Raw genomic sequence first — 15,410 nt, forward strand, 5'->3', positions numbered from 1 at the left:
AACCTGGTACCTGGCTCTACCTTGTATTTGTATTTGTATTTGTTTATTTATAACGCGCAAAACCATCAGGCCCGGGGGCATCAGGGTGCAATTTGTACAGGGTTGCAGGAAAAGAACATACAGGGAGATAAATTACAAAAAAAGTATAACAATACAACGTAATAAACAGACTTAATAATTACATATTTTACACATGGTACAGTGGTACGGAGTCCCAAGGTTCTGCAGAGGAAGTATCCCTGAGGTAGTTGGGAAAGGTAGTAGACCGGAAATCGTGCAGGGGAAAGGCGGGTTGGGTAAGTAGGACCGATGTCTGACACAGCTATTGCTGGTCAAAGAGCCAAGATTTGGTTTTATTCTTGAAGGCGTTGAAGGAGTCTTCAGCTCTTTTGGGTTGAGCATTCATACACTGGGAGCTCCTTCTTCTTTCAAGCCTTTCCTCAGCTGTTCCCTAGATAGGTGTCCTGTATGTCCTGATTCTGTTATCCTTTGTTGGATACATTGTGTACCTGACACTTTTACTGTTTTCCCTTACACCTACCTGGGGTCCAGTACTTCTGTTCCAGCCACCTGTGGCCCCAATAACCAGTCAGCGAATGTGTTTCCTACCTCTCTGACTGGTGCTTGGGGACGGAGGTATTCATAGTCTACGCAGATCTTGGTTCCTGATGATTTTCAAGTGCTCAAATGAAAAGAAAAGTCTAAAAACAAAGCCCCCTGTTACTGAAAATGCAGTATGTAGATAAACTCATCTAGGCACTAGGTAGGTATTGGCTGTCATGGGCTTACCTTCTTGAAAAGAAGATAAGTCCTCCAAAAGTGTTCCTGCGGTCGAGTTTAGGCGTTGCTCTGACCAAAATGGCTATTTAACTACGTTTTTGCAGGTCAATCGGGATGTATGCTTAACGTCATCATGGCCCAATGATGTATCATGTGGGACCTGATCGCAGTAGCAATGCCATTACGGCAGCGATGTGGACTACTATGTCACCTTGTAAGCGTAATCCAATGCCAACACTGCAGTTAATGTTAAAAATACAAATGATCTTGCTTGAACAATATGTGCAATGAGAGACAGACTCAATTACAAGGTTAACATAGTGATAAAACATATTGATGCAATACTGTACAAAAGATGATGGCAAAAACTATAGCCCTTTTAACTGCTGTGTCGGTCTGTGATGTGACTTGTAGTTGAGCAGTATAGAATACTGATACAGCAAAAAGAGAACAATGATAATGAAAGCTGGCGTAACACCACAGTGACAATCAACAATTCAATTGAAATCTACTGCAATCGGGCACAGTACAGGGTGGGATACTGAGAATGTTCCCCAGGTCAAAATCAAAATCTAAGTCTCACAACCAGTATTAGTGAAGTCGATAATGCATGTAAATACATAAACCAATGAAAGCAACACTTGACTACAGGGGACATTTGAAATGCCAAACTAATGTGGAAGTTCTTATTTTGACAGTATGGTATGATCGACAGAATAAATTGGTCATATCAGGAACCTCATAGAGCAACATTAAGATATAGCATAACAATGTGAATGTTCAAGAAAGCATGATTGTGTCACAAAAAGCAGCTCAGACAAATGTCCTCATTCAGTCTATTTGGAAAGACAGAATAAAGTCTCTGTATCAGGAAGCTTCTCTTTGTTCAGGTTTTTTGCTAATATTCAAGTTCAAGTTCTCTTTTCTCTATGACCTCTAGTATCTGAAAGCAAATCTGTGCAATCTGATGCTTTTCATGGGCAAAATGTCTGGCTACTCCAGAGCTGGGGTTATGAACATGATATTGGATCGGTGCTCATTCCACCTGACTTTCGCTTTTTGACACGTTTGTCTGACATAGTAAAGCCCACAGGGACTTTTTATGGGATATACCACGTTTGATGTGTCACATGTTGCATAGTGGTATATTAAGACCTTTTCCCCTGTCTTTGTGTGTGAAACAATATTACCTTTAATTATGTTATTGCAATTGCAAGAATTTATGCATGGGAAAGTGTATGTCCTTTTGGTTTTAGCTCTCAGCATTTGGTCTGGTCGGGTTTTCACTTGGAGAACCCTCCTTGTGTGGTTGTTAGTTCTGGTTTGACGTCTTCAGTGTATCTACACAATCGTTTCAAAGGGATTTGGGTGCAATCCCTGACCCGCAGTCTCTTTTCAGGGTCCCAGGCCCTCTTGCTCCAACTTCTCTCTTCACTCCCTTGCTTTCCCGGACCTACAACGCCTCTTGTGTAACTCGCGTACATGTTAGCTTTTTAGTTAAAGGTACCAGCATTTACCGAGCAGCTGCGTTGTTCCTCGAGGCTCTGGTAACATCTGGGTTTGTAGCTGGCTCTGCAGCGGCCCTGCAGATATCTGACTCTGCTAGACTGCACGTCCTTCTTCACTTGTGCTTCGCTGGGACCTGGGCTGACCAGTGGTTCATCACGGTAGGAGCTCGAAGGGTCCTTCCTGCTTGGACCAGGTTCACATTCTCCCCTTCCTTTCTTCACGGCTTCCCTTTCAGCCCTTTTGTGCTCGCCCGGTGCACGGCTCCCACAGTTCCTCCCCTGAAGATCGTTCTCCCTCTGCATCCCAGATAAGTTTATTTTGAACTCCTTTGCTGGCTTATTGCTTTAGTTTGGGCCAATGACAAGTCATGAGAAGCTAGACCGCTCCCGTTGATCCTCCAACGTGATCCTCAAACTCACAGTCATCTTCTTCTTCCCAGTACTTCTTTCAAAACCTGATACAAAGTACTTAGTTGGTATTTCAGTCCTGTCAATTATATTAGTCTGACCTCTTTGAAAATAGAACATCTTAGCTCTGGCCAGAGGACGGGGGGACTTACTCCATGTGAAGGGGTTGGTGGTGCTGAATCGGTGGCATACCAGTTTCCTGAGAATAGGTGTCAACAATCACAAAGGGGTGTTCCCTTTCTATGTCATCCTCCCTCAGTGCACCACCCTCAGGGGGGATTATTCTACTGTGGACACACTGCCCAGGTCCCATGGGAAAGGTCGCCCCCTATGGGAGAAGGGACAGTATCCTTAGATTGTCACATACCTTTCCTCTTATGCTGCTGGTTTCCTCATCTCCAAGTGGAAAACAGGGTAAAATGTCAACATGTACCTACTTCTTGCCTTTTCGGAGTTCCACAGAAAAATAATAGGGTTGGAGATCAAGAAACCAGCGCATAATCCTGGGAAATGTGTCTTTATGAAGACTCATCCTCTTAAGGGGTGAGTGGTCGGATCCTAGCTCAAACTTTCTGTCAGTGAGATAATACTTCAACTGCCCCATTTTATGGCCAGAACCTGTAGTTAATTTGTTGCAAAATGTATTTCTCTGGGCAAGAGATTTCTGCTGGCATAATACCGGGTGCTCTATTCCCTCATACTCCTGGGACAAAACAGCACCTAGACCAACCCTTGAAATGACTGTTTACAAGAATAGATTCTCTGGCAAAATTAGGTACTTTCAATACTGGTGCTCTACAAAGGAAAGATTTTAAAGTATTAATGCAAGCCTGATCAGTTTTATCCCATTTCATTTTTGGAGGTTCTGCATTTCTTAGCTTATCGGTAAAACAGGAGGCGATGGAAGAGTTATTCAGTATAAATTGCCTGTAATACCCCACAAATACAAGAAAGGCTCTAAAGTCTAGTTTATCTTTGGGTATGTGTGTCTCCTGTACTGCTCTAACATTCTTGGTTTGGGGTTGTACAAGTACGTTGCCGACAGAAAAAACGAAATACTTTACGGCAAACTGGGCCAAATGGCATTTCTTTGGGCTTCCGGTGAAACCAGTTTTCCTCAGGGCCCTGGTGAACTTATAGATGTGCATCAAGTGTTCTTCCCAAGTTCTACTATGAATGTCTATGTCATCCAAGTAGGCCCCACAAAACCCAGATAATGGTCAAAGCATCTGATCCATTCATCTCCGAAAGGTCATGGGTGCCCTGTGGAGTCCAAAAGGTAGCACTTTAAATTGGAATAGTGCCATAGGAATGGAGAAAGCTGTATTCTCCCTGGCTGGAGGATTCACTGGTACTTGCCAATAGCTTTCGTTAGATCAATCGTGGAGAGAAAACATGCAGATCCCAGTCGATCAATAAGGTTGTGTATCCAGGGCATGGGATAGTTGTCGAACTGGAATAATGCATTTTTACTTTCTGAAGTCAATACAGAATCTCCACGACTGATCTGGTTTTGCTACTAAGACTGTTGGCAAGGACCTGGGGCTCTACGATGGTTCTATATCAGATGCCAGCATTTTCTCCACTTCCTGTCAGACTATTTCTCTACAGGCCTCCGGAATCCAATAGGGTTTGAAACGGACAACTTTATCAAGAGGTGTATGTACGAAATTAAAGAACCCTTTTACACTTCCTGGTTCACTGTCAAATACGTCTGGCAACTGCTCTAACAGGGTTTGTATATCCTGTTTCTTAATGGATAGTAATCAGCAGGGACTAAATTGATCCCATCTGTTTCTTCGGCCAGAAGACTGGCCATCAAACAGAAGTTGCTTCAATTGGGTCCTCCCTCCACTCCTTCAATAGGTTAGCATGATAAATCTGTCTATCTGGCTGTGACACCTGATAATTACAAGGTCCTGTTTGTTCAAGAATTTCACAGGGACCATGCCAACGGTAGAGCATCTTATGTTCCGAATTGGAAAGGAGTACCAATACCTTCTGGCCAATGGAATAGGAATGGGTAATGGTGTTCCGGTCATAATTAGCTTTTGATGTTCCTGGGATTTATTAAGATGTGAGTGTTCTATAGATCTAAATATGGCCATATGACCCTTTAGACGTTGGGTGGTTTGGGACAGAGGTAATATGGCCTCTTCTCGCTCTTCCCATGTCTCTCTTAGCATATCGAGAGCATGCCTAGGGTCTCGTCTATATGGAAGCTCGAATGGTGAGAAACGTAGGGAGGCTTAGTTTTTTTTTAACAGAAAAAAGGGCCCACGGTATCATAGTGTCCAAATTTCTCCCATCGGCATCAACCAACTACATAAGGACAGATTTTAAGGTTTTATTAAATCATTCCACTAACCCATCAGTTTGTGGGTTTGATTTGTAAAACTTCCTTCTCTTCGGCCATAAGCGGACTCATAAATGTGGTACCTTGATCAGTCAGGATTTCTTTAGGGAAACCTACTGAGGACAAGAAGAGAAGGAGATGCTTGATGATTTCTTGTGTAGTATAAGACCTCATAGGGAAAGCCTCTGGGTATCCGGTGGCATAATCTACTATCACTAGGATATATTGGTTTCTTAATTTGGAGGGTTCCAGAGGACCAACAATGTCCATTCCTATTCTTGAAAAGGGGATGTTGATAATGGGGAATGGTTGCAAAGGAACTGATGAGGAGAATGAGCAGCGGTTTTCAGACAGAATAGACAAGCCGAGACAACATTTTTAACTTCTGCATGTACCCCTGGCCACTAGAAAACATTTAATATTTTCGCTTGTGTCTTAGCAGTGCCTAAGTGTCCAGCTGTAGGGTGGGCATTTTCAATTTCAAGGACCATTCTCCTATGGCTCTGCTGTACTACAATTTGTGAGCAGAGATTCCTATCTGGTCCAACACCATCCCTATATAGTAAACCATGCTTAAGAAAAAAAAATGAACCTTCTTTAGTTCTTTCTTCCTCGTGAATGACTTTAAGGAGAGGCTCAGCTAACACTGGGTCATTACGTTGCATGAAGGCCAAATCAGGGATGATTTTAGTGTCATTTTTAGGCCCTATGATCTTTGATTTGGTATTCCACAAAAGTAGGTACTGGAATGAACAAGAAGAATCTGGAAGTAATGCTTAGATTACTTACTGTAATCCTCATTGCTCATACTCTCACTCCTTACAGTGCTTGCGATCCACCTCTCCCTAATTGTGGGGGATGGTAGGGAATGACTGGTGAAAGGATGTATTATAATCTCTAGAGGCAGGAGGGAACATTTCATTGTATAAAGGTTTCCTGTCACTGGAGGCTGGGCTGTGACAAAGAAGATTAGGACTCGAAATATTTAGGATAACCCGTAAGGAATCTAAGCTTTACTTCCTCTCCCTGTTCTATAAATGTTTATATATGTGTGATATAAAGACGTAAAAAGGCAAAGGTTATCCTCCCCATTACATGCTGGTTTCTGTATTTCATTTTGAACCAGACCAGACACACGCCATATGATTCTATTTGTAGAACCGATTTGAAATGATCCTGCTACAATAACTGTCAAATGTACAATGCTTGTTTGTTAATAGGCACTAGATACTCTCCTCATGGACTACCCCAAAAGGTATATATCTGAGCTGTGATACTCACCTTGTAAAATCAATATAATTTAGTACTTGCGAAACGTTAAGAGAGTTACAGCTGGTTCAAAGGTGTGAAATTGATGCCACTTCTAAACAACTGTTCTAGCTATTTATTTGGATTCGTTTAGCAAAAGTGTAGCAAAAGTATTGCTTATTTGGGCGGTTTCATCAATAAGTCATTAAGGGTGCACAGAGATGAAATATTAAGCAAAGGAAATATCATGTTCTAGATAGTTTGCAACATGATTATTATAATAATAAAAATACAGACTCCACCATTTTTCTTTCCTGCTCCTACTTTCACCACATAGAACCCCATGCAGACTTTCAGCATCATTTTGAAATTGAAGTTAATGAACGGCCTCGAAACCAGTTAAGGGATGGCATTTTGGATGTGGGCGGTGAATTAATTTTTTGCCTATGGCAATTTACAGAATGTGAGATCAGTTTGAGCCTGGTGGGAAACACTTGGGAAGACATCTCGGAGAAATACCTGCCCTGATCACCTGATGAACCCCAGACAAACACTACCCAATGTCCCAATGATCAAAAGGCTCATCTGGCCACTAAGCACAGCACCTAAGCAAGTTAGAGTGAGGTTTAAGATGGCAATCACCCTCCCAGCCAACATACAAAGAAAGTTGACATTAATGCCTTGTATCTTTATATCTCAAGCAGCAGTTTTTTATGTCTAAAAATGACATAGCCTCCCATAACCCACAGCACCTATTATATGGTAATGAGTCGAGTCTCCCAGATACTTTTGTCACATAGGGTAAAATATATCTATTGTGTGTTTTTAGAGAGCCAGAGAGACAGAGAGAGAGAGAGAGAGAGAGAGAGAGAGAGAGAGAGAGAGAGAGAGAGAGGGAGGGAGAGAGAGAGAGAGAGAGAGAGAGAGAGAGAAAGAGAGAGAGAGAGAGAGAGAGAGACTGACAGTGGCAATTTGAGAAATTGAAACGGGACCTGCCTGCAAGAGGTCAGTGGTTCTGTGACTTGTAATGCCCTGTGATTACTTTCATGCATTCTACGATCTGCTACATGTGGTTACAGACTTGTCGGCCCATCAAGGTCTCTGTATAACTCACTCAAATTCTACCTACCAACACACGATATGCATACCAACTAAGCTTCCCACACATGACAATTGAACATGCACCGTCAGCACAGACATCAAATATCAGGGCACTGCCACTCTACAACCAACATAACACCTATACACCCTAGCATCACAGGCACACAAATCTCACCTTTGGTTAGAAATGCCTCTATGCTCTCGACACAGAACACCTAGAAACGACCCACATGCAGAGCTCAGGGTACTTCCAGTCTGCACACACCACAACCGCAAAGCTATCTAACATTTCCCCTCTCTCTCCACTAACCGCAACCATCCACCTTTCCTTCACATCCTCTAAAGCGCCTGGAGACCATGAACATGACAACCGAGTGTGGCATGTATCCCAATAACATAGCATCATTGCTTTTTCTATCCAGAAGCATCCCTGTGGATCAAACTCAAATAAACCTTTTTTAACACTTATCATTCAAGTACTTTAAAATATTTTACTAGCCATTATTTGAAGATTTATTTTTTTCGGGATTTTTTTCGGGTCCAGCTCGCCAATATTATAATAATCATGTTAACTATCTAGAACATGATATTTCCTTTGCTTAATGTTCCATCTCTGCGCACCCTTAATGACTTATTGATAAAACTGCCCAAATAAGCAATATTTTTGCTCAACTAATCCAAATAAATAGCTAAAACAGTTGTTTAGAAGTGCCATCGATTTCACACCTTTGAACCAGCTGTAACTCTCTTAACGTTTCGCAAGTACTAAATTATATTTATTTTACAAGGCGAGTATCACAGCTCAGATATATACCTTTTTGCGGTAGTTCATGAGGAGAGTATCTAGTGCCTATTAGCAAACAAGTATTGTACATTTGACAGTTATTCTAGCAGGATCATTTCAAATCGGTTTTACAAATAGAATCATATGACGTGTGTCTGGTCTGGTTCAAAATGAAATACAGAAACCAGCATATAATGGGGAGGATAACCGTTGCCTTTTTAAGTCTTTATATCACACATATATAAACATTTATAGAACAGGGAGAGGAAGTAAAGCTTAGATTCCTTACTGGTTATCCTAAATATTTTGAGTCCTAATCTTCTTCGTCACAGCCCAGCCTCCAGTGACAGGACACCTTTATACAATGAAATGTTCCCTCCTCCCTCTAGAGATTATAATACATCCTTTCACCAGTCATTACCTACTATCCCCCACAGTTAGGGAGAGGCGGATCGCAAGTACTGTAAGGAGTGAGAGTATGAGCAATGAGGATTACAGAAAGTAATCTAAGCATTACTTCCAGGTTCATCTTCTTCATCCCAGTACCTACTTTTGAGGAATACCAAATACAAAGATGATAGGGCCTATCAAGCAAAGCCAAAACAAATGCATGATGTAGCGCAACCCATCATCAACTTTATTGACAGACAACTGACACCCTCTTTCCTTAGTGCATGCCAGACATCAGAACACCAGTGCCAAAAGTAGAGTGCTCCTGACTACCCACATTCAGTCTCTAATGTCTGATGAAGGTATTTGGGTCTTCCCACATAGCTGTCCTGCAAATGTTCTACAAAGAGATTCCCTCTGCCTCTGCCAGGATGTTGCCATGCCTTTAGTCGATCTTCCCTGAATCTTCTCAGGCACTGTGACCCCTGCTGCCTCACAATCCATGCAAATGATTGTTCAAGTCCATCAAGTAATGGAAACCTCTGAAGCCTTCCTGCCAACCCTGAAATCCCTAAATTCAACAAATAAATTGTTCACCTTCCTAAAATACACAGTACACCTAATGTACTTGAGTACAGATCATCAAAGGCATACCATCTCGTCCAGAGAGGAAGGATTCAAATGTAAGGCCAGAACCCCAATGTCCTGAGAAATTTGGATGCCACATTTGGGAGAAAATCACATAGTGAAGCACCAATGCTTATAGTAGAACACTGGTAAATGGCTCTTTACACAAAGGAATGGCAATCTCCCTCAACTTGCGGGCCGATGTGGTAGCAACCAAAAAGACTGTCTTCAGAGCCAATAATCTAACGTTAATGTCTTCAACTGGCTCACAACGAGACCCCTGGAGAGACCTCAAGACCAGCTGAAGAACTCAGGAAGGAGTCTGAATATTCCAGCCACCTGCCAAGGGAGAAACTCTTCAACATGTGCCCCACAAGATTGTTCCATGAGAGATCTCCCCCTCTAGGGCTCTCGCAATGCATTTCCAGATCACTACACTCTCAATGTAGATGTACAAGCCCTTCTTAAATCCATCAGATAGAAATTGCAGCATAGACGCAATGCCACAGGACATTGCCTAGACCTCATTCCGTACACACCAGAATACAAAATATTTCCATTGCCCATTATAGCACTTCAGAGTAGCTAGCCTCCTGCACCTCTGAAGGGAATGGGCCACTTGAATTAAGCCTAAATGTTGCTAGCATCTACTCTCAACTTTTACACTTTCCATCTCTCCAGAGACGAACCCAGCTCCACCTTGATGACCTAAGTGGGGATGGGTACCTAACAGGTTCCACACTGGACCCACTGCCACCAAAGTCCGAATCCAAGACCTTTGGGGCTAAAAGGGCACCAACCAAAATAAGCATTGACTTGTCCCAGACCTTGCTCAATGCTGCCTGAATTAAAGGGATGGGAAGACATGCATACAGAAGATCCCCCTGGCCACTCAATGTGCATCACATCCACCTCCCAAGCCCCCTTGCTCAGGAACTTGGAGCAGAACAAAGGAAGTTGAGCATTCACCAACGAGAAATCTGAAATACTGCCATATGTAGTGACATCCCCTGGGAGGATATACACACAGCTTTGTCGGTACGTACTGCCATTGTCCAAACCATGTTATCCACTTCCTTCAGAGACTGCGGGTTTCGACTCCACCCATTCCCCCAAAACTCTGGCCAAGTGCTCAGAACTGGAGAGCAAGTGCCTCCTTGCCGATTTACATAAGCTACTGCCATTACATTGTCTGTTTGGACATACACTGACTGTCCTGGCACACCATTTGAAAAGACCATTAGGGCCCAGGCAATCACCAACAACTTCTTCCAATTAGAGGAATGGAGGAATGCTGAGCCCACTCCACCTGGTGTCAGATTATAGCTGTGAAAACCCACATGGTATTTGTTTGTTTGGCTTTATATTTAGATAGAGCTACATTTTGTCTATGCACAAATACTATCTTTTCACATATAAAGCAAATTTGGCTTGACACTTTACATGCTCAAGAATTTTATTTGGAAGGAAAATCCCTTAGATGAAGTCCCTCCCAGTTCCTCCACTCCTGGGAATTAGCAGAGAAATGGCTCTTGGGGGGCCTATGTCTGAACACATTCGGGGAATTGTCATATTCACCTTTAAATAATTCTTTAAGGCACAGAGCCCAAATAGACCCACAGAATTTCCTGGGAATTTAAAGTCTTCTGTCCCCTTCTGTTCTCTCTCTATCCTTCGTCTAGGAAATCAGGTCTGCCTATGGTATATCTGCTTTAGACTTTCTCGTGGATAAGGCCCCTTTCGTCTCCAACTATTATCAATCAATCAATTTATGTTTATTTTAGCAATTGATATTCCATAAAAACACAGCAATAATTCACAAACACATACAATGGATAAAAACAAACCATATACAACAATGCATTTATGCATTCCTTTAACTTCATACTAAAACATTGTTTAAAGTAGGTAAAAATGTCTTAATGTGCAAGTAATAATCGCCTCCTAGTCAAATGTACTACAATAAGCACAAGCTAGTCCTTGGTGTATCTGCCCATAATCAATACAGTAAAGGAGGGAGGGTTCCATATGTTAATATCCCTGCAAAAATATCACCATACAAAAATATCGCCATATTTTTGCGGCAATATTAAGGCTTGGAACGTGCGGGGGACACCCCCGCAACCGCTGCATTATTTTTAAAGGAGAGGGGGACACCCCCGCAACCCCCACTCCCAAAACCCCCCAAAAATATTGCCTATGGCCGTTGCAGAAGACCATATATACAGCAATATTTTTGGTGGGGATAATATGTAGTGATATCGCAGGGAGGCATTGAGTAAATCCTGTCTCTCCTAGTTTAGAAGTGAGAGTTCTTGCTCTGGTGATGGAACCCTCTTGGAAAAAGATCATAAAGTGAACTTGATCTTCTTCGAGAGCTTGACACAGTAGACATGGTTATTTGTAGGTATTGCCAGACCACAGTGATGTTATCGCTCTAAGACAGAGGCAATTGAATTTTGCTCTAGTAATGAGGGTTGTTTCCTTTGGATTGTTAGCGCATACCAAGTATTTTTGTATCGAACATGCCTTTTTTTGTTGCATGTTTTCAGTTGGATGGTTTTGCTAGTTGCAGTGATTCATGCGTTTCATTTTGAACAGAATCATCTGAGTTTTTAGTTGCCATGCCAAAGACGGATCGAAATGGTTGAAGCAATAAAGTGAGTGTTAATTTGATCAAGACGTGCTTTTTTGCATATCGAAGAAGTGAAATGTCACTCTAGTTTTGACCAGCAATTCCTTTATGTTGAGCTGTGTGGGTCCAGCCTTTTCGTTGCTCCAAATTCAGAGACAGTGTAAGATTGTTTGGGCGCATAAATCGTCTTCTAGAAAAGAAGTTCCTAGCTCCATGTGAACACCACAATTTGGGCAGACCATGGCAAGCCAAGCAGTGTTTTAAAAAGGTTGTCCTCAAAAATATGCAAATCTGTTGCATTCACATATTCCCAAATCGATGTCCCATATTTACCCACTGACCCGACTATGATACACTTTTGTAATTAGATCTAAGGGTTGGGATTTGGACATGTTCATGAATCGAGTTAATTCCCATCCAACCCCCTGGGCTTGCTTGCATCTATTGGTTTGCTTTGAGTTGTGTGGTTAGGCAGACAGTTTTGAAACAAAACATATGCCAAGTAATCAAACTCCTTCAATTATGCTTTTGTTACCAAACATCATTGACATCTTGATTTTACCTGTTCCAGCATGACATACCATGACTGCCGATTTTCCTGCATTGACTTGGAAATCAAGATCATTCATAAAAGCTGTATACGCTGTGATTAGCCATTTTAGTGCTCGCCCGTCTGTACCAATGACACATGGGGCCTCAATACGAGGTGGGCAGAATGGGTTTAACGTCACCGGTAATGGTGCCGGTAAACCCATTCCGCCCTATTACGAGGTTCCCTTGCGGGACCCGCTCAGAATGTCGAGTCAGACCAGACGTCCTTTGCGGGTCCCGCAGGGGGACCAGGGAGCTAATAACGGGCCCGTTATTAGCTCCCTTCCCATTCACATTGACCCCTATGGGGGCTCGAATGGGAATGGGGATGGGTGTTTTGAATGAGGAATTACCGGGACCTCCAAGGTTGGAATGACCCGGTAATTCCTCATTCAAGGAACCCGGACCCGAGTTTGGAGGCAGCCATGGCGCTAATAGCACCAGGGCTACCTCCAAACTCGTAATGAGGCCCATAGAGTCCATTTGCGTATAAGGAAAACAGCAAGGGGGTCAAGACACATTCATGGCATACCCCTATGTTAACCACAAAATACTCTGGTCATTCTCCTTTGGCCCCACTCCTCACACAGGCTTTAGTGTCTTTGTGCAGGATAATTAGTAGGTTTCATAATTCAGGTGGACATTTTAAGGACCCAAGCAAAAACCACTGTTTTTTTACTGATTATCCTTGTCAAAGGCTCTGCCCAGGTACTTAAAGGCCAAATAAATTGGTTCTTGTTTGAAATAAACTGAAATAGCAGCTATCAAATACAGATTCAATGACTGTTCGCCTATTGCCACACCTGGGCAAAACCCCAACTGCCAGCAGATAAAATGTGGTTAGTTTCTGCTGTGAGAAATCTGAGAGCGTTCTCAAATGTACTCCCTTTGGATCCTCTGTGCAGGTGGCCAGGGAAAGGTCATTGCTTTTGGATCCTGACCCCCGGGGGGTTGAGAAGCAAGGGAGGATCACCTTGGTAGAAGGTGCTTGGGAATTGGGAACGAGATGTTCTCAGACGAAACACAGCATTCAGCATTTTTATTCCAGGAAGAACCCTCTATTCGAGAAGCAGTCATGGGATATTATTACCCATGTCTCATTTAACAAGAAAATGATGGGAGATATCACCAGACCAGACGCACCAGAAAGAGGGTGAAAATGATTAAGCGTAAGATGGGTGAGACAGGGTATCCCCCTTTCCTTATTGATGATCAACCCAACCCATTCCCAACCTTCATGAGTTATTGTGAGTCAGTTCCCCTAATATCGTCACATATGAGAGCTGTCAGTACTGTGTTGAGGAAGAGGTAACCAAGAGCAATGAAGACTAGCCTATTTTATCACTCTGGTACTGGGACGAGGAAGATTTCTGCTAAGAGTTGTAAGGGTCAGGCATGTCCCTTTAATTGTGGTCAGGCAGAGCTAATTGAACATTCACACCTGCAGCCTGTCAAAGGGCTGCAGATATATTAAAGGAGCCCAATTCAAAGAGAAGGAGTAAAGCTGGAAGTGAAAGTGGAGTCGAAGCAGCAGCATCAGAGAGACCAAGAGAAGCAGCAGATAACTGTTCTGAAGGGGCACGCCGAGACGCTGAGATCTGCTGAGCGAGACGACTTATGAAAGCATGGCATGGGAGCTTGGGCTACGTGGAGCAGATCAAACATTGGGAAGGTGTGGAGAGGCTGTCCCTTTTCATCAAATTCTAAGTGCTCATTCTCCTGTGTTCAGACAGTGACACAGGAGTGCCAGAGGGACAGGAATTGGAACCCTGATGTGTAAAGCAGAGGGCTGAGCTATCAGCGCTGCTGAGAGACCCTTAAACACAACCAGTGACTTTCTAGCAAAGGAGAAACCCGGTATATGAGTGTTTGAACTTTCCTATGGGAATACTTTGTATCGGAGTGGGCGCCCGTGGGAGGAAACACGTTTTCGAAGGTCTCAGATTCAATCCATTGTCAAGCTGAAATACTATGAATACTTTGCATTCATAGAAGTCGTGTGCGGGAGGAAACACGTTCTCAAAGGTTTCCGAGCATTGGGCATTTCATTTGAAGTGAATTAAAGCAGTATTATACTGTGGGCTGAACAGCAAGTGTGTTTTGAGGGCAACCTGTGCCTAATGAACATTATTAAAGAAGTATTACACAGCTGGCTGACTAGCAAGTGTTTTTTGAGTGCAACCCGTGCCTACTGAACATCGAACTAAGTGGAGAACTTACACCATGGGTTAAAAGGCAAGGTGTGTTCTGTCTATTGAATACTAAACTAAACGAAACATTAACAAGTACAATTCTACATCTATTGAATGCTGAACTGAATGAATCCTTTACTAAAGAGCAACACCTATTACATATTATTTTCAGAAGTAAAACAGAACATTAAAATCAAGTAAAACTATTAGGTGTTGAATTTAAAATCAAAGTGAAGCCAAAAACTGCATAACACAGAGAATTACATTTGAAGCAGAACTAATCAAGACGTTGAAGTTGCTTTGGAATATAATGACAATTTGTTCACAAACCAACAAACATAAAGAGAAGGCCCATTTACAAAGATAAAATATGTTTTTGTTTTGCTAAACTTTAGTCTTGGCAAAGGGAACTCTGAAGATGGAACCATTTCTACTGTTTTTGCTGTTGGACATAAGTCTTGTGGAAGGGCACACTAAGACTTGAATCATTTATTGACTTGAGGATGAAGTCTCAAGATGTGTTGGTGCTTTGATTTGGGTTATTGCGAACTTGGGGAAGGGAACAAGTTCTGGTTAAAACTACATTATTCTGAACTTTTGCTAGAACTGTTTTTATACTTGCAGAAGGGAGCTGAAAGGATGCTGTGAGCAGAACCTTATGTTGGAGACTATTTTCTTGGGTTGCTGACGTCCCTACACATTGTATAGATTAGTTGTGAGGGCAAGTATAGGTTTTGGACGAAGACAGATTCTTCAGTTGAACTCTTTGACTCAGAGTTTCCTTATTTCT

Source organism: Ambystoma mexicanum, chromosome 3p (genome assembly GCF_040938575.1).
Source record: "Ambystoma mexicanum isolate Mex_15411 chromosome 3p, UKY_AmexF1_1, whole genome shotgun sequence".
In the NCBI taxonomy this organism is placed as follows: Eukaryota; Metazoa; Chordata; class Amphibia; order Caudata; family Ambystomatidae; genus Ambystoma; species Ambystoma mexicanum.